Source organism: Symphalangus syndactylus, chromosome 10 (genome assembly GCF_028878055.3).
Source record: "Symphalangus syndactylus isolate Jambi chromosome 10, NHGRI_mSymSyn1-v2.1_pri, whole genome shotgun sequence".
Lineage (NCBI taxonomy): Eukaryota > Metazoa > Chordata > Mammalia > Primates > Hylobatidae > Symphalangus > Symphalangus syndactylus.
The window spans coordinates 83,513,271-83,538,093 of NC_072432.2; the positions used below are offsets into that span (position 1 = coordinate 83,513,271).

Sequence of the window (24,823 nt, forward strand, 5' to 3'; positions counted from 1 at the left end):
TGAGAAACTGTCTTAATTTACTGTTTAAGATTTCTTTGCCTTCTTGAATGTGACATTGCTACTGTTGAGAATGTATGATCTAAAGGTTCATAGATTCTAGTTTGACTCTTAACGAGAATATTCTGTAAGTAGTACTATTACTACATGTTATATCGTGATATGTGGTTGTCCCAGTGTTAGAGATGTTAAAATTGATCAGTGAATTCAGTTGGTGACAATATGATCCATTGTGAAATTTACCATTACTTTTTCTCCTAATGGTTTTTAGAATTGATGATTTTTGCCTATTTATGTCATTTCTTTTGTTCTTCTTAGTTGAAACTTTTCTTTAAAGGAGTAGCTTTCAGTACTTTGGTCCCTTTGCCTAACGTGAAATACAGTTTGACAGGCCAGTCAAGGAAAATGCTTTGTGAATTTCCTGTTACAGGTTGAATATCTCTTATCTGAAATGCTTGGGATTAGAAGCGTTTCAGATTTCATATTTTTTCAGATTGTAGAATATTTATAGTATACTTTTCAGTTGAGTATCCCAAAAATCTGAAATCTGAAATGCTCCTTTGAGTGTCATGTCATTGCCCAAAAAGTTTCATATTTTGGAGCATTTCAGATTCTGGATTTTTGTATTAGGGATACTCAACCTATAGTTAAACATTTTCTTATTAACCCTTGGCATACCATCAGTACACACTGGAATTTTTTTTTTTTTGAGCAGTTCTAACTATGGAAGAACTAATAATTTCTTGACTGTCATTTTTTTCTTTAAGACCTTTGAAAGAAGAAAGATAACATATACTTTAAAAATTTTTTTTATTTAGCCAAGTGTGGTGGCTCATGTTTGTAATTCCAGCACTTTGGGAGGCCGAGGCAGGTGGATCACTTGAGGCCAGGAGTTCAAGACCAGCCTGGCCAACATGGTGAAACCCCGTCTCTACTAAAAATACAAAAAATTAGCTGGGCGTGGTGGCGGACACCTGTAATCAGCTACTTGAGAGGTGGAGGTTGCAGTGAGCCAAGATCGTGCCATTGCACTCCAGCTGGGGCAACAAGAGCGAAACTCTGTCTCAAAAAAAGAAAATTTATTATTCATTTATTTTATTTTTTTAGAGACAAGGTCTTGCTCTGTTACCCAGGCTGGAGTGCAGTGGTGTGATCATAGCTTATCATAATTTCCAGTTCCTGGGCTCACGTGATCTTCTTGCCTCAGACTTCCAAGTAGCTAGAACTGTAGGCGTGTGCCACCATGTCTGGCTGTTTTTCTTTTTTAAAATTTTTTCTAAAGAACAGGGTATGTGGCCTATGCTGGTCTCGAACTCCCAACCTCAAGTGATCCTCCCATGTTGTCCTTTCAAAGTGCTGTGATTACAGACATGAGCCACTGTGCACAGCCAAAATTTTCTTTTTAAAAACTGAATAAAACTCATTCTATCTTTCATTGGTTATATTCCTGTAGCTTTAAGGATTGTGATTTCATCATTCTAAGACTTGTTTCATTACTAAGATTTGTTTCATTTCATTCATAACAAATTACTCATCAATTATTTCCATCCCTCCTAGATAATACGAAAATGGAAAAATGATGGAATCACCTAGGAGAGTGATAGAATATGGAAATAAATTGTCACTATTGTATTTTTTTGTTTGTTTTTAAGATTTTTGCATTTCCCAAAGTATTATATCATCTTTCTAGAAGTTACAAGTCTGGAGATATCATTGTAGGCCTCTTTCAGCTTTCATTACAAACAGCTGAGAATTTAGAAATTTTCATTTCTGCCCGTTATGGCAAAGAGGAAAAATTAAAGGAAGCTGTTTCACATCTCTTTGACAAACCAGCACATAAATGCAAAGAGAAAAATAAATGCACTTCAGGCTTTATTCAATAGAAATTTCATGTGAAGCACTGGACCATCATTGTCCAATAGAAATTTTATGTGAACCACAAATGGTAAGTAGTAGGTATAATTTAAAATAAAAAAGTAAAAATAGGTCAAACGAATTAAGCAAAATCTCAGGCTGCACTTATTCATATAATAGGTGAATTTTCTCAAACTCAGAAATCAATGCATGAAGAATTATATTTCTGAGTGTAAAAATATAAATATAGTTATTCTTGTCTAGTCGGTCATTTAACAGGTATTAATATTTTCTTTTTTCTTTTTTTTTGTTTTTGTTTTTGTTTTTTGAGACAGAGTCTCACTCTGTTGCCCAGGCTGGAGTGCAGTGGTGTGATCTTAGCTCACTGCAATCTCAGCCTCCCAGGCTCAAGCAATTCTGCCCCAGCCTCCTGAGTAGCTGGGACTACAGGCTGGTGCCACCATGCTCAGCTAAGTTTTTTTTGTTTTTTTTTTTTTTGTATTTTTAGTAGAGACAGGGTTTTCCTGTGTTGGCCAGGCTGGTCTTCAAACTCCTGGCCTCAGGTGATCCACCCGCCTTGGCCTCCCAAAGTACTGGAATTACAAACATAAGCTGCTATGCCCAGCCGGGTATGAATATTTTCTGATGAGCCTTACACCATCCTGTTTTGCTAAAATGATGTGTTCTTTCATCTTTTATGGTGTCTGCATGCCAAAATTTACTGGATAACAGTTTGTAATGCTAAAGACATGTAACAAAGGTGATTGGAAGGAAATAGATTATTTAAAAAGAAAAAAATTGTTGGATTGCTGATTTTAATTGGTGCTTAAAAACAAGAATGTTTTAGTTTTGGAGCAAAAAAAGATGGTATCCACTCTTCAATAAAATTATAAGCCATCAAAGGTTTCAAAAACTTCTTCAATTTTTTTTATGATGAAATTGCAAGAAGAGTAGAAATATTGATAAGCTGATATGAAATTAGAGATATGTATTAGAAATCTGGAGAAGTATTAGAAATATATTTGAAATGTATGTAGAGATGTATCTGGAGAGGTATTAGAGATATATGTGAAACCCGGAAGCAGTACAGGATGATTATGTTCCAGATTCATGCATGGATGATCAGTTAGTTGCATTCCGAGGACATTATCCATGTCATGTAGATATATTTTCAGAGCCTCAAAAATTTGAGTAAAAATTTGGTTGTGATATGTTTAATTTTTCAGTGTTAGTAATTTTTTTTATTATCACTTTATTCTCATATAAGTAATTCATAAGATGACTTGAAAACATAAAGGGTCCATTGGACCAAGAAGGTGTAAATAGTGATGACTGTTCTGTACCCCGAGGATTGACTTGATACTCTAGCTACTATTTGGTCACAAGTGAGAGTTTTACATTTGTTCGTTTGTCTGGTTTTGTTTGTTTGTTTGTTTGTTTTTGACGGAGTCTGGCTCTGTCGCCCAGGCTGGAGTGCAGTGGTGCGATCTTGCTCACTGCAAGCTCCGCCTCCCAGATTCATGCCCTTCTCCTGCCTCAGCCTCCCAAGTAGCTGGGACTACAGGTGCCCGCCACCATGCCCAGCTAATTTTTTTTTTATTTTTAGTAGAGACGGGGTTTCACCGTGTTAGCCAGATGGTCTCGATCTCCTGACCTCGCAATCTGCCCGCCTCGGCCTCCCAAAGTGCTGGGATTACAGGCGTGAGCCACTGCGCCCAGCCTGTTAGTTTGTCTTATGCTAAACAATACACATTATATGTTATCGTGCTTCACAATTTCTTTTTATTCAACCTGGCCTATATCTGGCCAGTAGGAGCCCCTTCAGATTTGCTTCTAAATCTTTTTTGTATGACCATATTAGGTTTTGATAGCTTCCTTGCTTTCAAGCTTAGTCATTTTATATGGTTCAGAAGTAAATGAGTGTGTGTGTTTGTGTGTGTACATGTGCATATTTGTATGTTGTATATGGAGATGCATACATGTATATGAGAGAGGGAAAGTGTGCATTCACAAATACATATATATGGTGGAAAGTGTACAGATGTGGCAAATTGTTAACAATTGATGAATCTAGGTGAAGAATATATGGCTGTTAATCTTATTATTCTTTAAGGGGTAGGATACCTGATTAAGTTACCTATTTTTCCAACTACTTATTCTGTTCATGAGGTTTAGCATGTTTTCTTATGTTTGTTTCTTTATGCTTTTAAAAAAAAAAAACAGTTTATTACTGGTTGACATCTTTTGTCTATCTTTTTTTCTTACTGATACGCAGTATCTTGTTACGAACTTTGGATACTAATCTTCTGTGGTATATTTTCTCAGTCCATGGTTTGTCTTTTCATTTGTTTATGGGATATTTTGGTAATTAGAAAAATTAAAAATTTAAATTAAATTAGATTTCAGATTTGAATTAGAGTGAAGCCAAATATATTTTTTTTTCTTTAAAGTTTGTGCTTGGCTTGTTTTCCTTTAAGGTTTATGATAGTTTAAGGAAGTTATTTTCTACCCTATAGATATGAAGGTATTGTATGTTTTCTTCTAAAAATTGATATGTTTTGCCTTCATATTTGGGTCTGAAGCACTTGGAATTTATGTTTACGTGTGGTAAGAAAGAAATCCAGTATAACTTTTTGCCCTTTTTGGGTACCTGTTGTCTCTACCATTAATGGATAGTCCATTCTTTCCCTCTTTGTTTATAATGCTGCCTTTTTAATATACGTATGACTCTATTTCTGATCTTCTATCTCTGTTTTGAAAGACCCATATTATAAGGCTTGATTATTTGTAGGACTGCTTTCTCCATTTTCTTCTTCAAATTTTTGTAGCTATTCTTAGCCTTTTGCTCTTCCACATAAATACTAAGATCAGTTTGTCTAGTTACATACACACTCATATATGCATACCATATGGACACAGATCAATATAAGATATTAGTAAAAATTGCATAGCATCCATAGATGTATTTAGAGAGAATTCAGAGGTGAGGAAACTGAAATTCAAGCAAAGTGAATAATTTGCTCAAGTATGTCTGAGTCTGAGGCCCATTTCTTTCCTTTGCATACTTGTGAAGGCCAATAATTCATGGGGCGTTACCACTATGGTATAACCGTAGCAAGAATCAGAATTTTGAGAGCAGCAGCACACATCTAAAATGTATAAGTGAGCTCTATAAAACATAGTAATTTGAGCCAGGTGGGTTGGCGCATGCTTGCAGTCCCAGCACGTTGGGAAGCCAAGGCAGGTGGATCACCTTAGGTCAGGAGTTCAAGACCAGTGTGACTAACATGGTGAAACCCCGTCTCTACTAAATACAAAAAATTAGCCAGGTGTGGTGGCGCATGCCTGTAATCCCAGCTACTTGGGAGGCTGAGGCAGGAGAATCGCTTGAACCTGGGAGGTGTGGGTTGCAGTGAGCTGAGATCATGCCATTGCACTCCAGCCCGGGCAACAAGAGTGAAACTCCATCTCAAAAAAACATAGAAATTTGAATTTATGTGACAGATAAATTAAGGGATACAAATTACTGTAGTTCCATTTAAAATTGAATTTTTTTCCAGTACATTTGAGAAAGAAACCTTTTTACCAATGTTAAAATTGCACTTTTGTAAGAATATCTGTAAAAATATTGTAGACTGAAAAAACAGTGAGCATAGATTTGGAGTTGTGACAAAATTTTATGTATGTAGGGAATAGCAAGTAAATGGGAAGGGTTAAATCATGAGAGACTTGAAAGAGATAAGGCTGAACCTTGGGGACTAAATCTGGAGTTCACAAAGGAGTTGTTATAGGGAGCAATTTTTATATGAAGGAATTTGACATTATCAAATACGAATGTTAGAGTTTTCTGATACAAAGCAAGGGATGGATTCAAGAGGGCTGGTGCTGGAGGCAGGGGATAGGAAGAGGAATTTATGAAGATTGATTCTAGTCACAGAACTGGGAAAATTGTGAAGGAATAAGGGAGAAAGAGTATTTAAAATGCCTCTAAAATTTGTAGCTTGTATGAGTTTAACATTACCTCACTTTGTTTCCTTAGAACTGAACCTTACTATTAAAAAGATTTGGGAGGGAGAAAAACCCTGTATATCTACTGTGGATTTATTTATTTTAAATGTATATTGTAAAATTAATATAAATTTGAAGCAGTGGGATACCTGTGTCAACAGTCTGTTTTGCCTCAGGTGTTGTTTTCTAGGAGTAGTTCAAACTACAAAAGCAGATCCTCATAATGACATTTTTGGAGTTGAATTTTCACCAGTTCATCTGCATAGTAGGGAAAACTATTGCTGTTAGTAAATGAGGTGTTGATGACCCTTGGATACAGTTGGCATTGTAATTCTAAAGCTTTCATCTGTAATTAATGGGAGTGAGGCTCATAGAAGTCAAGGTGTTGGGAGAAAACAGATACTTCACTTGATCGGTGTTGGGGCAGTGATAATTTTAAGGATTGTGGTATGAGGTTGTTGTTTTTGTTGGTGGCCTTAAAAAAGTGGTTAGATTTAGCACAACTAATTGCCAATTTAAGGCATACTCTGGAACCCAGAGGGCTTCTATGACAATTTTATAGGATAACAGAATCTTATCCTGTTGACTTCAGGGAGACTATGCTAAAATATTGGCCTTGAATCGGATTATTAAGGTGATACAACTGCAGAGAGGACTAAATATGCAACCTTTGCAGGCCTTCTGTGTCTAAGTCAGGGCCCTAATAGGGAAAGAGAGGATCCCTGTACTTAAGGGTTTTTAATCCTACAATTCATGCTGAAGCTTCCTGGCAAGGAGAAGCATCCCATTTCCCTTTGGCAGAGGAAAGACCCCCTGCCACCTCTCCTGTCATCATTGCTTGAAGACAGTGCAGTGACCCCATAAATGTTCAATGATGTTTATTTATTTTATTTTTTATTTTTTATTTTTTATTTTTTTGAGGCAGATTTTTGCTGTCACCCAGGCTGAAGTGCAGTGGCCAATCTCGGCTCACTGCAGTCTCTGCTTTCCGGGTTCAAGTGGTTCTCCTGCCTCAGCCTCCTGAGTAGTTGGGATTGCAGGCGTGTGCCACCACACTCAGCTACTTTTTGTATTTTTGTATTTTCACCATGTTGGTCAGGCTGGTCTCGAACTCCTCACCTCAGGTGATCTGCCCACCTTGGCCTCCCAGAGTGCTGGGATTACAGGCATGAGCTACCATGCCTGGTCCAATCACGTTTATTCTTAAGATCTGCCTCTACTATGACTCATTATCCTCTGGTTAATAACTATAGTCAGGGTCTTAGCACATCCCAAGAAGAGAATTACAAGCCCTGCTCTGGAAAGAACTATCCTATATACAAAAAGAATTGCAGGACTGCAGGCTCAGTGGCGTGCACCTATAATCCCAGTGCTGTGGGAAGCCAAGGCAGAAGGACCACTTGAGGCTAGGAGTTTGAGACCAGCCTGGGCAATATAGTGAGACCTTGTCTTTACAAAAAACTTTTTTTAAGAATTGGCTGGGCGTGGTGGTGTGTGCCTGTAGTTCTAGCTGCTCCAGAGGCTGAGGTGGGAGGATCATTTGAGGCCAGGAGTTTGAGGCGGTAGTCAATTACTGCTCCATTGCACTCCAGTCTGGGCAACAGAGGGAAACCCTATCAAATAAAAATAAAATAAAATAAAATTGCAGGACTTGAATAATAAGCATCTGGAGAAACCAGGGAAACAGGTATGAGAATGTTTTGAAAGGTGTTGGATTGGGTGGGGGGCAGAATATAAGGTTAGCTTGAGGAAAATGTGTTGACATGAGGGTACTCATTGATGATCTGGGATTCAGTGTCATCCAAGGGCATTGGAACTGCCTCTTATAGCTTGTCGGTTGTCTTAGTCCATTTGGCTGCTGTAACAAAGTATCTTAGTCTGAGTAATTTATAAGCAACAGAAATTTATTGTTTATAGTTCTAGAGACTGGGAAGTCCAAGATCAAGGTGCCAGTAGATTCAGTATCTGGTGAAGGCCCATTCTGGTGCCTTCTTGCTGTGTCCTCACATGATGGAAAGGGAGGGGAACAAGCTCCCTCAGGCCTTTTATAAGGGCACTAATCTCATTGATGAGGGTGGAGCCCTAATGACCTAATCACCTTCCAAAGGCCCCATGTCTTAATACTATCACATTGGGGATTAAATTTCAATGTAAGAATTTTGGAGGGGCACAAATATTTAGAGCATAGCACTGATATAGTTCTTTGAAGTCTGAGCACAGTGAATGTCTACAGTCAACCTTTTAAGCAAAGATGGTGTCATGAGAAAAACAATAAATATTTGGGATTTTTGTTTAGGGATTAATACCCTGTGGGAACATCTTTGCCAGATCTCTTATGTCTCTTTAGCACTGGTCAGATAAATTCTCCCCGTCTTCTCTCCTCTGCATTTACCCCAAATAGGCCAGTTTTCTCATGGCTCTGCATAGCTTGGTAATGTCATACCTCACGTTTGCTTTGTCTCCTTATCCGCCTTATTTTCTTTAACTTTCTCTTCATATCCTGACATTATACCCTCCCTTCCCTAAGTGTCAGCTTATAATTTTTGTCTCAGGTTATCCTTTTAAAGCTGAAACAGTAGCTCCCAAACTTCCATGACCACAACTCATAGTAAGAAATATATTTTATGTTGTGACCTAGTACACTCATACACACTGATAAACACATATCTGAAACAACAGTTTCAGGAAATACCCTTTACCATAACTAGGTGTCCTGCGATCCGACTCCCCACCCCCACCATGTTTCATTTTTAAAATGCTGGTTATAACCCCTATATTTCTGTACCAAAGAGTAAAAACATTTGTAATTTTGTTAAGGGTATTGACATAATGTTCTCTATAAAGTTTATATCAATTTATACTCCCACCAGCAATGTATGAGAGTAATGAAAAAGCCAACATTCTACTACTACTATCCCATAATCATTGAGGAAATTGATTTTGTAATTCTGAAACTCCCCAAAAAGATATTTCTAGGCCCAGTTGGTTTCACTGCAGAGTCTAATCTACATAGTCTCTTCTAAAAAACAGAAGAGAAGGGAACATTTCAAGTATTATCCTGATACTACAACCCGACAAAGGCAGAACAAAAACAACAAATTAAAAACCAATATTCTTTACAGAGACACAAAAATCCTTAAGAAAATATTAGCAAATAGAATTCAGCAACATACAAAAATAATCTTTTGTGTTTTGAGACGGAGTCTGGCTCTGTTGCCCAGGCTGGAGTGCAGTGCATGATCTTGGCTCACTGCAACCTCTGCCTCCTGGGTTCAAGTGATTCTCCTGCCTCAGCCTCCTGAGTAGCTGGGACTACAGGCCCGTGCCACCACACCCGGCTAGTTTTTTGTATTTTTAGTAGAGAAAGGGTTTCACTGTATTAGCCAGGATGGTCTCGATCTCCAGACCTCATGATCCGCCCACCTCGGCCTCCCAAAGTGCTGGGATTACAGGTGTGAGCCACCGTGCCCGGCCGAAAGAATCTTATACTATAATAATCACATGGAGTTTATTCTAGGGATACATGGCTGGTTAAATATTCAAAAATCAGTGTGATCCACCACATTAACAGGCTTAAGGAAAAAATCATTATCTTTTTAACTGATGGTTTGTCCAAAATAATGTTATCAACAATGTATTCAATTATATGTGCTTATATATACACGTATGTATATATGCGCTTATGTAAAAGTGAAATGAATGACAGGAATGATACAAAGGATAGGAGGAAGGTATTAGGATTATTACGTGGTACTTGCACTACCCATAAAGTGGTTTAGTGTTATTTGAAAGTAGACTTAGATTAGTTGTAAATGTGTATTGTGAACTCCAGGGCAACTGCTAAAAAAAGTAAAACAAAAAAACAAAAAAGTATGCCAAGAAAGGAGAGGAAGATAGAATCATGTAAAACTGCAACAGGCAGAAAAAGACTGGAAGACTAAAATAGGAATAAAGAACAAGGCAATCAGAAATATGGTAGCTACTGATCTAACTGTATCAATGATCACTTTATATGTCAGTGATCTCAGCACACCAATTAAAAGACAGTGCCAGAGTAGATGAAAAATCAAGGCTTAACTTTATGTTGTCTACAAAAAAACCCACTTTAAATATAGATACATAGATTAAAAGAAAATGGATGGAGAAAAATACAATATGCTAACACTAACCAAAAGAAAGCATGAATAGCTATATTAATTTCAGACAGAGCAGCTTTCAGAGCAAGGAAGTTATCTAGAATAAAGAGGGGCATTGCATAAATAATGATAAATGGGTCAGTTCTCCAAGAAGATATAGTAGTCCTAAACATCTATGCAGCTAACAATGGAGCATGTAAGTATGTGAGGCAAAAACAGAACTGCAAGGAGAAACAGATTAATCTGCTCTTGTAATGGAGACTTTAATACCCCATTATCAGAAACGGACAGATGTAGCAGGCAGAAAACCAGTAAAGACATTGATGAATTCAACAGTGCTGTCAAACAACTTGATATATAATTGACATCTATAGACTACTTCATCCAACAACAGCACAATACACATTCTTCTCAAGCCTACGTGGAATACTCACCACAAGAGACAACATTTTGGGCCATAAAACACCTTAACAAATTTAAAAGAATAGAAATCAGACAGTGTCTGTTATAATTAAAGTAGAAATCAATAACAGCTGGAAAATCCCCAAATACTTTAAGATTAAACAACACCCTTAAACAACACATGGGTCAAAGATTCTCAAGAGAAATCTATTAAAAATTTTTTTATTTTCATCTTTTTTTGCCACACTAGAGAAATCTAAAAATGTTTTGAACTAAATGAAAATGAAAACAACTTAACAAAATATGTGGGATGCAACAAATGCAGTGCCTAGAGGGAAATTTATAGCATATATTAGAAAAGAGTAAAGATCTAAAACCAAAGTTTCTACCTTAGGAAACTACAAAAAGTAGAGCAAATTAAATCCAAAGTAAGCAGAAGAAAGAAAACAAAAACTAGAGCAGAGGGTGGACGTGGTGGCTCACACCTGTAATCCCAGCACTTTGGGAGGCAGAGGTGGGTGGATCACGAGGTCAGGAGATTGAGACCATCCTGGCTAACACGGTAAAACCCTGTCTCTACTAAAAACACAAAAAAATTCAAAAAATTAACCAGGCGTGGTGGTGGGCGTCTGTAGTCCCAGCTAATTTGGAGGCTGATGCAGGAGAATCGCTTGAACCCGGGAGGCGGAGGTTGCAGTGAGCCAAGATTGTGCCACTGCACTCCAGCCTGGGCAACAGAGCAAGACTCCATCTCTAAACAAACAAAACAGCCAGTGAAGTGGAAAACAAGAAATCATAGAGAAAATCAACAAAACCAAAAGCTGGTTCTTTGAAGAGATTAATAAAATTGATGTACTTCCAGCTAGGCTAACTAAGGAAAAAGGATACGCATTACTAATAGAAGACATGAAAGTAGAAATCATAACAGATTCCCATTTATATTAAAAATATAAAGGAATATTATGAACAACTCTGTGCCCACGAATTTGATAACCTAGATGAAATGGACCAATTCCTTGAAGGACGCAGTCTGCCAAAAGTCATACAAGAAGTAGACAATCTGAATAGGCCTATATCTATTAAGTTGAGTCAACAATTATTTATAATCTTTTAAGAGAGAAATCACCAGGCCCAGATGGGTTCACTGGTGAGTTCTAATTCTACCATTTAAGGAAGAAATTACACCAATATTAACATTCTCTTTTGCAAGACAGAAGCAGAGGGAATACTTTCTAACTCGTTCTGTGAGGCCAATATTACTCTAATACCAAAACCAGACAAAGATATTGCAAGAAAACTGTAGACCAATCTCTTATGAACATAGATGCAAAAATCCCCAACAAAATATTAGCAAATCAAATTCAACATTTATAAAATGAACTATATGCTGTGATCAAGTGGGATTTATCCAAGCATGTGAGAAATTAATATAATCCATTACATTAACTGGCTGAAGAAAACGAAATCATATGATCATATCAATAGATGTTTAAAAAACATTTGACAGAAGCCAACACCCATTCGTTATTAAAAAAAAAAAACTCTGTAACTGTAAAACTTGGAATAGAGAGGAACTTCTTCAATTTGAGAAAGAACATGTATTAAAAGATCTACAGCTCAGCAAAGCGGGGGGGCGGATAAAAATGTTATAAAATTAGATTGTAGTGATAGTTGCACAACTCTAAATATACTAAAAAACACTGAATTGTAGGTTTAAATAGGTGAGTGTTATAGTATGTGAATTGTGCCTCAGAGTGGTAAATAATAATTTTTTCGAAAGAGGTAAGGGGACATAACAGCCTGAATGCAGTAAAGAGCGTCACTGAAATAGGTGTTGGTATTGGGATATGAATGGAAGATTAAAAGTATTTTATGAATGTGAGAATAAAACTATAGCTAACGTTTTACATAATGTTGAGAATCTAGAACTTAAGATTCCCAGTAAGATCAGGAACAGGATAAGAATGTCTCATTTTACCACTCCTTTTCACATCATACTGGAAGTTCTAGCTAATGCAATAAGATAAGAAAATGAAATGAAATGTATACTGATTACGAAAGAAGAAATAAAACTCATTTTGTTTGCAAGATGATATGATTGTCTATGTAGAAGATCCAAAAGAATTGACAAACCGGAACCAATAAGCACAAGGTAACAGCATGCAAGGTTAATATGCAAAAGTAGATTACGTTCCTATATACCAGCAGTGAACAAGTGGAATTCTGAAATTAAAAACCCAATACCATTACATTAATATCTCCCAAAATAAATACTTAGGTATAAATATAATAAAATATATATAAAATATGTACAAAGAAAACTTCAAAACTCTGATAAAGAAATCAAACAAGAACTAAATAACATGTTTATGGATGGGAAGACTATATTAACAAGATGTCAGTTCTTCACAATTTGTAGACTGAATATAATTCTAGTCAAAATTGCAGTTTGTTGTACATATTAACAAACTGATTGCAATAAGTTTATATGGAGAGGCAAAAGACTCAGAATAGGCAACTTAAAATTGAAAGAAAAGAATGAAATTGGAGATCCAACATTGCCTGACTTCAAGACTTTACAGCTACAGTCATCAAGCAGTGTGGTATTGGTGAAAGCACAGACAAGTATTTTAATAGATCAGTGGAACAGAATAGACAGACCAGGAATAGATCCACATCAGTACAGTCATGTGTCACTTAATGACGGGGATATATTCTGAGATAAGAAATGCATTGTTGGATGATTTTGTCATTGTTCAAATAACATTGAGTATATTTACACAAATTTAGATGTATAGCCTGCTCTGCACCTAGGCTGTATGGTGTAGCCTACCGTTCCTAGACTGTACACCATGTTAACTGTAATGAATGCTATAGGTAATTTTAATATAACAGTAAGATTTTGTGTATCTGAATGTAGAAAAGGAACGTAAACATACAGTATAAAAGATGATGGTATACTTTATATAGAGTACTTACCATGGAGGTTGTCGGGCTGGAAGTTGCGTAGGGTGAGTCAGTGAGTGAGCGATGATTGAATGTGAAGGCCTAGGACATTAGTGTACACTACTATAGACTTTATATACACTGTACACTTAGACTACAGTAATTGCATTACAATGTTATGATGGCTACAACAGCTATAAAGTCACTAGACAATAGGAATTTTTCAGCTCCATTATAATCTTATGGGACCACTGTCATATATACGGTCTGTCCTGAAACATTGTTAGGCAATTCATGATTGCATAGTTAACTAATGGTTCACAGAGGAACAAAGACAATACAATGGAGAAAAGAATAGTATTCAACAAATGGTACTGGAACAACTGTCCACGTGCAAGAAAATGAATCTCGACAGACCTTATACCCTTCATAAAAATTAACTCAAAATGGATCAGAGACCTAAATGTAAATGGTAAAAGTATAAAACTCCTAGAAGATAACATAAGAGAAAATCTAGATGACTGGCTTTGGCAGCGAGTTTTTTTTTTTTTTTTTTTTTTTGAGACGGAGTCTTGCTCTGTCGCCCAGGCTGGAGTGCAGTGGCGCAATCTTGGCTCACTGCAAGCTCCGCCTCCCGGGTTCACGCCATTCTCCTGCCTCAGCCTCTACGAGTAGCTGGGACTACAGGCGCCCGCCACCACGCCCGGCTAATTTTTTTGTATTTTTAGTAGAGACGGGGTTTCACTGTGGTCTCGATCTCCTGACCTCGTGATCCGCCCGCCTCGGCCTCCCAAAGTGCTGGGATTACAAGCGTGAGCCACCACGCCCGGCCAGGCAGCGAGTTTTTATCCTCAGCATCAAAGATGTATTCCGTGTTAGAAAAAAATTAAATTAAAATTAAAAGCGTCTGCTCTGTGAAAGGTACTTATCAAAAGAATAAAAAGACAAACCACCGACTTGAAGATATTTGCAAAAGACATATTTGATAAAGGACTTTTATCCAAAGTACACAATGGACTCTTAACAGTAAGAGAACCAACAAACCAGTTAAAAAATGGGCCAGGTACGCTGACAGATACCTTACCAAAGAAGATATACAAACCTCAGGAAGCATGTGAAAAGATGCACCATATCATCTGTCATCATGGAAATGCAAATTAAAATAAGATACTACTACATACGTATTTGAATGGTGAAAATCCAAAATACTGACTACATCCAGTGCTGGTGAGGTTGTGGAACAACAGAAACTCTCATTCATTGCTGGTTAGAATGCAAAATGGTACAGCCTCATTGAAAGACAGTTTGGCAGGTTCTTACAAAACTAAGCATAGTCTTACCATATGATCTAGCAAACAAAGAATTGACAATTTCTGTCCATACAAAAATCTTTATATGGAAGTTTATAGCATCCTTTTAAATAATTGCCAAAACTTGGAAGCAACCAAAATGTCTTTCATTATGTGAGCGGATGAACTGTGGTATATTCAGACAATGGAATATATTATTCAGTGCCAAAAAGAAATTATCTATCAAGCCGTGAAAAGACATGGAGAAATCTTAAATGTGTATTTACTAAGTGAAAGGAGCCAATCTAAAATGACTACGTATTGTATGATTCCAACTTTATGACATTCTGGAAAAGGCAAAATTATGGAGGTAATAAAAAAATGAATGTGGTGTAGGGGTTAGTGAGGGGAGGGATGCATATGTGGAGCACAGAGGGCTTTTAGGCCAATGAAACTATTTGGTATGAAATGATAGTGGATGCATGCCATTATGTTTGTCCAAATTCATAAAATGTACAGCGCTAAGAGTGAAGCCTAAAATTTTGGGTGATAAGGATGTGTCAGTGTAGGTTTGTCAGTTGTAGTAAATGTACCACTCTGGTGGGGAATGTTGAATATGGGGAAGGCTGTGCATTAATGGAGTCAGGGGGTACATGGGAAATCTCTGTACTTTACCCTCAGTTTTTTATGTGGACCTGAAACAGTGGTATTTTTTTTTATTATTATACTTTAGGTTTTAGGGTACATGTGCACAATGTGCAGATTTTTTACATATGTATCCATGTGCCATGTTGATTTCCTGCACCCATTAACTCGTCATTTAGCATTAGGTATATCTCCTAATGCTGTCCCTCCCCGCTCCCCCAACCCCACAACAGTCCCCGGAGTGTGATGTTCCCCTTCCTGTGTCCATGAGTTCTCATTGTTCAATTCCCACCTATGAGTGAGAACATGCGGTGTTTGGTTTTTTGTCCTTGCGATAGTTTGCTGAGAATGATGTTTTCCAGTTTCATCCATGTCCCTACAAAGGACATGAACTCATCATTTTTTATGGCTGCATAGTATTCCATGGTGTATATGTGCCACATTTTCTTAATCCAGTCTATCGTTGTTGGACATTTGGGTTGGTTCCAAGTCTTTGCTATTGTGAATAGTGCCGCAATAAACATACGTGTGCATGTGTCTTTATAGCAGCATGATTTATAGTCCTTTGGGTATATACCCAGTAATGGGATGGCTGGGTCAAATGGTATTTCTAGTTCTAGATCCCTGAGGAATTGCCACACTGACTTCCACAGTGGTTGAACTAGTTTACTTTTACACTGTTGGTGGGAAACAGTGGTATTAAATTAGAAAAGCTAAAGGAACCAAATTAATGTTCTAAAGTCTTTTTTTGTTGATATTTAAGCAGTACTTTTCTGATAGAAGAGTCACTAAAGTGCTTTCAATATTGTGTCAAGAAGTATTGTTGACATTTCTGAGAATGTTGTCAGTACAAGAAAATTAATAGCCATGATTGGACTGTGTCATTAAAATTATACTAGATAAATAGGATAATGAAAGCACTTGCTTGATAGTGATGTTGTGAGGATTGAATAAATACATGTCAAGTGCTTAAAACAGGGCTTTACACATAGTAAAGTGCTTAGTAATTGTTAATTATTTGTTGAGAATTGTGATGAGACTTTTTCTCATTCTGCACAATGGACGCTTGATGATCAGTTGATTCTTTTATCCATCCATGGCAAGGTCAGCTATTGGCCCAGGGCAGTCATTCCTTAGGCTCTTGCAAAGGTCCCCTGAAATTCCTCTCTAGGAACTTTTAGCTTCCTGCTCAGAATTTCAGAATGGCTAGTATATTGCAGTCAAGTGATAAGGGTTTAAAATGGGCTCTGCCTTTAGCCCTGTGTGATTCAGGGCAAATTGCTTCACCTTTTTACTTTCTTTCTTTGCCCATCTTGTCTCAGGAAATGCCCTTTCTCATTTCCTGTTTCATTCTGAACATCTACATTAGACTTCTTTTACTTCCACACAAATGTCATATTTTCACCTACACTTAGCCATTTGAACACACTGTTCCCTTTGGACAAAATATTTTCTTTCTCACCTCTTCCCTCTTGCTTTATTTGGTTAGATCATACACACTCTTGCATTAAATTCTCCTCCTTTAGGAGAACCTTTTTTTTTTTTTTTTTGAGACGGAGTCTTGCTCTGTCGCCCAGGCTGGAGTGCAGTGGTGCAATCTCGGCTCACTGGAACCTACATCTCCCGAGTTAAAGCTATTCTCCTGCCTCAGCATCCCCAGTAGCTGGGATTATAGGTGCATGTCACCATGCCTGGCTAATTATTGTATTTTCAGTAGGATCGAGGTTTCACCGTGTTGGCCAGGCTGATCTTGAACTCCTGACCTCAAGTGATCTGCCTGCCTCGGCCTCCCAAAGTGCTGGGATTACAGGCATGAGCCACCGCGCCCATCCCAGGAGAACTTTTCTAACCAATTTCCAGCAAACTAGTGTGTATCTCTATTACGCTTTCCCTTCACACCATCGTGATTTTTCAAACTTTTTGTCCCATTTATGGTTGAGTTCCCAGACGGGTTGATGAGATCTGATCTGTTTATTGACACGTTCCCAATTCTTGGCACGTAGAGGAGGCTCACAATAAATATTCTATACATCGATGAAACAAAAATACTAGTGATAATAATGTTACTTAAAATTTGGTTAGCATTATTTCAGCAACTGCTGTTTTTTTACAGAATTTTTATTTGTTCCCGCAAAGCTGCTGAAGCTCAGAAGCTGATTCTATCATGTTGTAAGATGCCTTTGGATAATTCTACAGTCCTCTTAAATGAATCTTTAGAACTTGGCAAATTTCACTAGATACCTTCAGTCATCATTTTGAGCTCAAAGGTATGCTATCTTTGTTTTTTTTCCCTTAATTATGGTAGGGTGGGATTTGCAGCGTCCTGGTGGAAGCGTAGGACAAGGAATTATAAAAATATTGGGGAAGGATCTGCTACTTTCCTTGGCAGCTTTTATTTATCTTTAGAATTTTCATTCTTATGAGGAGTAAGAAAGTTATTCATTGGGAAAAATAATTGAAATCCAGATGTAAAGTATTTTAGCAATTCCTGAAATTTCTCAAAACTAGTCAAAAGTAAGAATCATAACTTATCTTCTCTTGAGTTTAAGGAAGATGATTTGCGAATGACTGAAAGTCAAATAAGAATTATTTCCTTCCAGGCCTTAGCTGTAGCGGTAAAGTGTCAGTTGACTGAGGTAAAAGAAGAGCCAGACTGCAGCTCCTCTTTACAAGCAGGCCTTCCCTGGGGTCTGCACACCACCAAATTTATTCAGCCTGGTGCCTGCTTTGGTATGACTCATGAGCTAAGAGTGATGTTTGCATTGTAAATGGTTGAAAAAAAATCTCGAAGACTAACTTGTGACACGTGAAAGTTATATGAAATTTAATTTTTAGTGTTTATGAGTAAAGCTTTATTAGAACATTAGCCACTCTTACTTTTTAGGTTTTGTGTATGACTGCTTTCAGGCTATAGCAGCAGTTAAGTACAGTCATGCATTACATGGTCAGTGATGGACCAAATATACGACAGTGGTCCCATGAGATTATAATGGAGCTGAAAAATTCCTATTGCCTGATAACATCATGGCCATCATGTCATCATGGCACAACCTGTTACCTTTTCTATGTTAAGATATGTTTAGATACTCAAATACTTATATTGTGTTACAGTTGCCTTTAGTAGTCAGTACCATTGCATGCTGTGCAGGTTTGTAGCCTAGGAACAATAGGCTATTCCAGATCGTCTAGGTGTGTAGTAGGCTATACCATCTAAGTATAGAAATAGTCTGTGATGTTGACACAATGACAGATTGCCTATGCATTTCTCAAAATGTATCCCTACAACACATGTCTGTAGTTACAGCAGAGACCCCAGCACTTTGGGAGGCCGAGGCGGGCAGATTATGAGGTCAGGAGATTGAGACCATCCTGGCTAACACGGTGAAACCCTGTCTCTACTAAAAATACAAAAAATTAGCCAGGCGTGGTGGCAGGTGCCTGTAGTCCCAGCTACCCAGGAGGCTGAGGCAGAAGAATGGCGTGAACCCGGGAGTCGGAGCTTGTAGTGAGCCAAGATCACGCCACTGCACTCTAGCTTGGGCAACAGAGCAAGACTCCATCTCAAAAAAAAAAAAAAAAAAAAAAAAAAAAACAAAAATGTACTCGTGTGGCCCTTTACAGAGTAAGTTTAGCTGATCCTTGCTGTACATGGCTGAAGAAGCATTTATAGATTTGAGTGCTATGGTTTAAGAGATGAATTGGGGGAAATTAGAGAGAGGTAGGAGTCCATGCCAATTCTCAGTGACTTAATTGTACTTTTTTCTTTAGTGGAAGGTATAACCCATATTCTAATTATATTGACCTGTGTTGTTTTAAAATAGTAAATCGGGGAAATGGATTCTTCTATTATTTTTATTCTAAAATGAATATGTGAGAATATGTAGAAAGAAAATTAGTATGCTACTCTGTTTTTAAGCAAGTTTTAATGTTACTATAATACCTTACATTCCTAGTATCTTAAGTACTTAAAAGATTAGTTGATGACTGACTCAATGAAACAAAAGTAGTTCATTGGAGATGAAAGTACGCTGTCCCTTTGGAGTCAATGGATAGGCTTAAAGGGTATGGTTAAGGAACTCTTTTGTAGTCAGACACAGGCAGGTTAAGTACTATATTAGGAGATAGAAGACCATAATTTTTGTGTTTACCTTCTTTGTCCCTTGAGAACACTTAGTTATGTGGCTCGGGGCACATTTACCACTCTGAATCTAATTGCTTCATTTCCAAATTAGGGAAAACTAATACCTTTCCTGTCTGAAAACAGGAGTCTTGGTGGTTTGCTAAATTACCAGTTTCCTAAGAGTGGGTACTGTGCCTTTTTAGCTCACCACTGGATTTCTCAACTCCACAGTTAGCATAGGCCTGACACATATTTGGCACACAGTAAGTGTCCAATGAAAGAACAAGGTATGTGCCAGTTCCAGTAACTGTTATATCTATGCATGATCAAAGTCATTCCCCTTTCTTTAAAGGTTTGCTTATTGAGACTGGATGTTTTTGTTAACTGGAGGAGAGAATTTTGATGAAAATAGTAATTTTCTGTAGATCCTTTTTTAAAAAGTTATTTATTTATTTTAATTTTTGAGACAGAATCTTGCCCTGTCACCCAGGCTGGAGTGCAGTGGTGCTCTCTTGGCTTCAATCTCCATCTCCTGGGTTCAAGTGATTCTCGTGCCTCAACCTCCTGAGTAGCTGGGACTACAAGTGCGCACCACCATGCCTGGCTAATTTTTGTATTTTTAGTAGAGATGGGGTTTTGCCATGTTGGACAGGCTGGTCTCGAACTCCTGACCTCAGGTGTTCCCCCCCACCTCAGCCTTCCAAAGTGTTGGGATTACAGGTGTGAGCCACCATGCCTGGCTCCCCCCTGCCTTTGTTTTTTTTTTTTCTGATACACGGTCTTGCTCTGTCACCCACGCCGGAGTGCAGTGGCATGATCTCATCTCACTGCATCTCTCAAGCTCAAGCGATCCTCCCACCTTAGCCTCCTGAGTAGCTGAGACTATAGGTGCATACCACCATGCCCAGCTAATTTCATTTATTTTTTTGTAGAGATGAGGTCTCACTATGTTGCTTAGGGTGCTCTAGAACTCCTGGACTTAAGTGGTCCTTCTGCCTCAGCCTCCCAAAGTACTGTGATGACAAGCGTGAGCCACCGTGCCCAGCCTAGATCCATTTTCTACAGATACCAATACAATCATTGGCCAAATTTATTTGTATAAATTGATTATATATTGCTATTTAATAGAGAGAATATAAACCTCTAATCTAAGAATTGTTGATCTCAAAGAAACCTAGAAACCTCCTCATTATAAAGCTTTAAAATGGGCCGGGCGCGGTGGCTCACGCCTGTAATCCCAGTACTTTGGGAGGCCGAGGCGGGTGGATCACGAGGTCAGGAGATCAAGACCATCCTGGCTAACACGGTGAAACCCCGTCTCTACTAAAAATACAAAAAATTAGCTGGGCAAGGTGGCAGGCGCCTATAGTCCCAGCCACTCGGGAGGCTGAGGCAGGAGAATGGCGTGAACCCTGGGGGGCGTAGCCTGCAGTGAGCCGAGATCGTGCCACTGCACTCCAGCCTGGGCAACAGCGAGACTCCGTCTCAAAAAAAAAAAGAAAAAAAAAAAAAGCTTTAAAATGTGTGTACTGTAGACCGGGCGTGGTGGCTCCCGCCTGTAGTCCCAGCGCTTTGGAAGGCCGAGGTGGGTGGATCACCTGTGGTCAGGAGTTTGAGACCAGCCTGGCCAGCGTGGTGAAACCCCCGTCTCTACTAAAAATACAAAAAATTAGCCAGGTGTGGTGGCAGGAGCCTGTAATCCCACCTACTTGGGAGGCTGAGGCAGAGAATTTCTTGAACCTGGAAGGCAGAGGTTGCAGTGAGCCGAGATTGCACCAGCCTGGACAGAGCAAGACTCCATCTCAAAAAAAATAAAAAATAAAATAAAATAAATACCATATGCTAAAAAGCTACTCTTGAATAGGAAGATTTATGTATTTTTTATCTAAGTCTTCTGAACTTTTCGCAGCTCTTATACTGAACCTCTTTTTTTAATGGAACTTCGCTATGTAGTTTTTTTTTAAGAATTCGGCTTTTAAAATCTTATCTTGCAGGATACCATGTAAAGATAAGATTGTTTAAAAGGTATTTAGCAGAAGCCAGGTGCGTTGGTATGCACCTCTAGTCCCAGCTACCCAGGAGGCTGAGGCAGGAAGATCATTTGAACCTAGGAGTTCAAGACCAGCTTGGGCAACATAGTTAGGCCCTGTCTCAAAAAAAAAACAAAACAAAAGATATTTACTGAAAGAAAAGTGTTTCAGCTTAAAGAAGTCTAGGTAGACATGACAGCTAAATGCAGTACATGACCCTGGATTGGATTCTGTACTGGAAGAGGGAAGAAGTCTTGGAGGGCAGTTTTTGCTCAACTAAAACAAAAAGAGAAAATAGGCATTACATTAAGATACTGTGTAACTTAAGTTTCCTGAAGTTGGTAACTATACTGTAGATATTTAAGAGAATATCCTTGTTCTTAGGAGGTATAGTTGAAGTATTTAGAGGTAAAAAGGTAAGATATGTGCATTTTACTTTCAAATGGTTCAAAAAATATGTTTATGTATGATATGCACAGTAATGCAAAATGTTGACAATTGGTCAACAGGATTGTTGTTGACAGTTGGTCAAATCAGGATAAAGGATATGTAGAAGCTCTTTGAACTATTCTTACAACTTTTCTGCGTGTTTGAATGATTTCCAAGTATAAAGTTTGAGAAACATGTTTAGCAGCTATGTATAAAACTGGAAATTACATCCAGTTAATTTTATTTTTTATTTTTTATTTTGAGACAAGGTCTTGTTCTGTCATCCAGGCTGGAGTGCAGTGGTGCAATCACAGCTCATTGCAGCCTGGACTTCCAGGGCTTAGTTGATCCTCCTGCCTCAGCTTCCCAAGTAGCTGAGACCGTAGGCATGTGCCACAACACCCAGCTAATTTTTGTATTTTTAGCAGATAAGGGGTTTTGCCATGTTACCCAGGCTGGTCTTGAACTCCTGAACTCTTAGCGATTCGCCTGCCTCCGCCTCCCAAAGTGCTGGGATTACAGGTGTCAGCCACCTTCCCTGGCTACTGTTACTTTTAAATTAACATTTATTTCCATTAAAAATACACTTAGAGTATTGCAATAGGACTGTTTAAAAAATATAGTCCCCCTTTTTTTTTTCAAACTGCTTTTACATATACTTTGTTTACATGATGGTACTGTTATTGAAAAGAATTTTTTTGTTGGGTGGCATATCTTTACATGATCACAAGTATAAATATTTCTTGTTCTGTGATTTTTTTTGGTGGGGGGGTTGGGGGAACAGAGTCTTGCTCTGGCACCTAGACTGGCGTTGTCTCGGCTTACTGCAACCTCTGCCTCAGCCTTCCAAGTAGCTGGGACTACAGGTGTGTGCCACCATACCCGGCTAATTTTTGTATTTTTAGTAAAGACAGGGTTTCACTATGTTGGCCAGGCTGGTCTCAAACTCCTGACCTCATGATCCGCCTGCCTTGGCTTCCCAAAGTGCTGGGATTACAGGTGTGAGCCACTGCACCTGGCCTGTTCTGCGATTCTTTGCTGGATTTAGTAAGTTTATGACTTATGTTTTATAAAATAGGTTTAATTATTTTATAGTAATATGGTATTGAAATGAAATACAACTTTACAAATGTAAAAAATGCAATGCAAAGATGAGCTCTTTATATTAGCAGTATTTTTCCTGATTATCTCGGTTATTTTAATCGTAGGGTCATAGTTAAATACCAATAAGTATAATTTAGAACTTAAAAAATTCTTGAGTACAATTTACTAAGTTTTTATTGATCCTGTACTTTAATATGTTCAGTTCAGATTCATTAAAAATTGATTTTGTTCTCAGCTCCATAAAAATACTTTGTTTAAAAGTGGGTCTGGTTTTACTACCATGTATTATATTTTGAAGGAAATTCAAGAATAAGGGTCTGTTACATGTGTTTGTTAGAACGGTATTAATACATTTTTGAGCATTTACTTTGAGGCATTATATTCTAAGCACTTTACATTTAATATTTATTTCATTCTTACAACAACCTTATTGTGATACATTGCCTTGATTTGCTGAATGTTTTCAATTCCAGCTAAAACTAAGCTTAGATGTGAAGCCTCAAGTTGTGTTTTTTGTTTGTTTGTTTGTTTGAGATGGAGTCTCGCTGTGTCACCCAGGCTGGAGTGCAGTGGTGCGATCTCAGCTCACTGCAAGCCTCACCTCTCGGGTTCACGCAATTCTCCTGCTCAGCGTCCCAAGTAGTTGGGACTATAGGCGCCTGCCACCACACCCGGCTAATTTTTTTGTACTTTTAGTAGAGACAGGGTTTTACTGTGTTAGCCAGGATGGTCTTGATCTCCTGACCTTGTGATCCGCCCGCCTTGGCCTCCCAGAGTGCTGGGATTACAGGCGTGAGCCACCGCGCCCGGCCTTTATTTTTATCTTTATTTTTCTAACCTCTTTTTGCCAAATAGAAACTGTGGAAACTAGTGATCTGGAATGTAATAAAGAAAAATTGATCGTTTATAATTACACTAAGAAGAAGTACCTGCAGTGTTACAATTTTCTAGTTTGTGAATATTGGATAAATCTAGCTTCAAGCTAGACTTTCTGTTGTCCTCATGTTATGGGAAGGATCCACATACCAAGACAATTCCTCAGTAATTGTGTTAAGAAAGAACGTGAACATGACTTTTAGTACCCACAAAGAGGCAGGCTGATGTAGAACTTAGCATTACTAGACTTTTTAATTTCATAGACAAATAACCAAAAAAAATTAAATTTAAAAAATCAAGGGACTGACATGATATCACTTTTTTTTTTACTCTTTCATCAAATTATAACACACATATTATAAAGTGCATAAATCCTGAGTATCATTTTGATGAATTTTTATGAAGTCAACACCCATTTAACTAATATCAAGAAAAAGATATAGGACGTTTTCATCAACCCAGGAGCCTCCTTCATGCCCCTTAACAGTTATTACACACTCCCAAAGATAACTATTATGTGACTCATTCAGTATTGTCTATTTTTGAATTCTGTGCCTAGCCTTTTAAAATCTTGTTTATGACTCATCCATGTTGATGCATGTAGCAGTGGTTCATCTTTTCTTTTGTTGCTGTGAAATACTTCGTTGTATGGATATGTCAGTATTTATTCTACTATGATGAACATTTGGGGTGTTTCTAGTATTGGCTGTTACGAAGAATACTTCTGTGAACATTCTTGAGCATGTCTTTTGGTCCACATGTGTACACATTTCTGTTGAGTAGACACCTAAGAGTGAAATTGCTGGGTCTTAAGGTATTTGGCTGTTTAGCTTTAGGAGATTATTGTAGTTTTCCAAAGTAGTTAAATTAATTTACATTCCCATTAGCAGTGTACAAAGAGTTCTCATTGTTCAACGTCGTCACCAACACTTGAAATTATTAGTGTTTTTAGTTTTAGTTGTTATGGAGCATATGTAGTAAAGATCT

At 37.9% G+C, this 24,823-nt stretch overlaps 1 protein-coding gene across 12 annotated transcripts in view; it reads left to right on the forward strand.

Annotated features, from left to right (window-relative positions):
• The window catches only part of CLOCK (clock circadian regulator), a 121,780-nt gene that overhangs the window by 20,409 nt on the left and 76,548 nt on the right, over positions 1 to 24,823 (forward strand). For 11 of the 12 annotated variants that reach the window (XR_010113871.1, XM_055294652.2, XM_063610436.1 and 8 more), the window contains one exon: positions 17,391 to 17,544. The gene's annotated coding sequence lies outside the window, so the exon portion shown is untranslated. The remainder of the gene's footprint in view (positions 1 to 17,390; positions 17,545 to 24,823) is intronic. The other variant, XM_063610441.1, reaches the window with a different exon arrangement.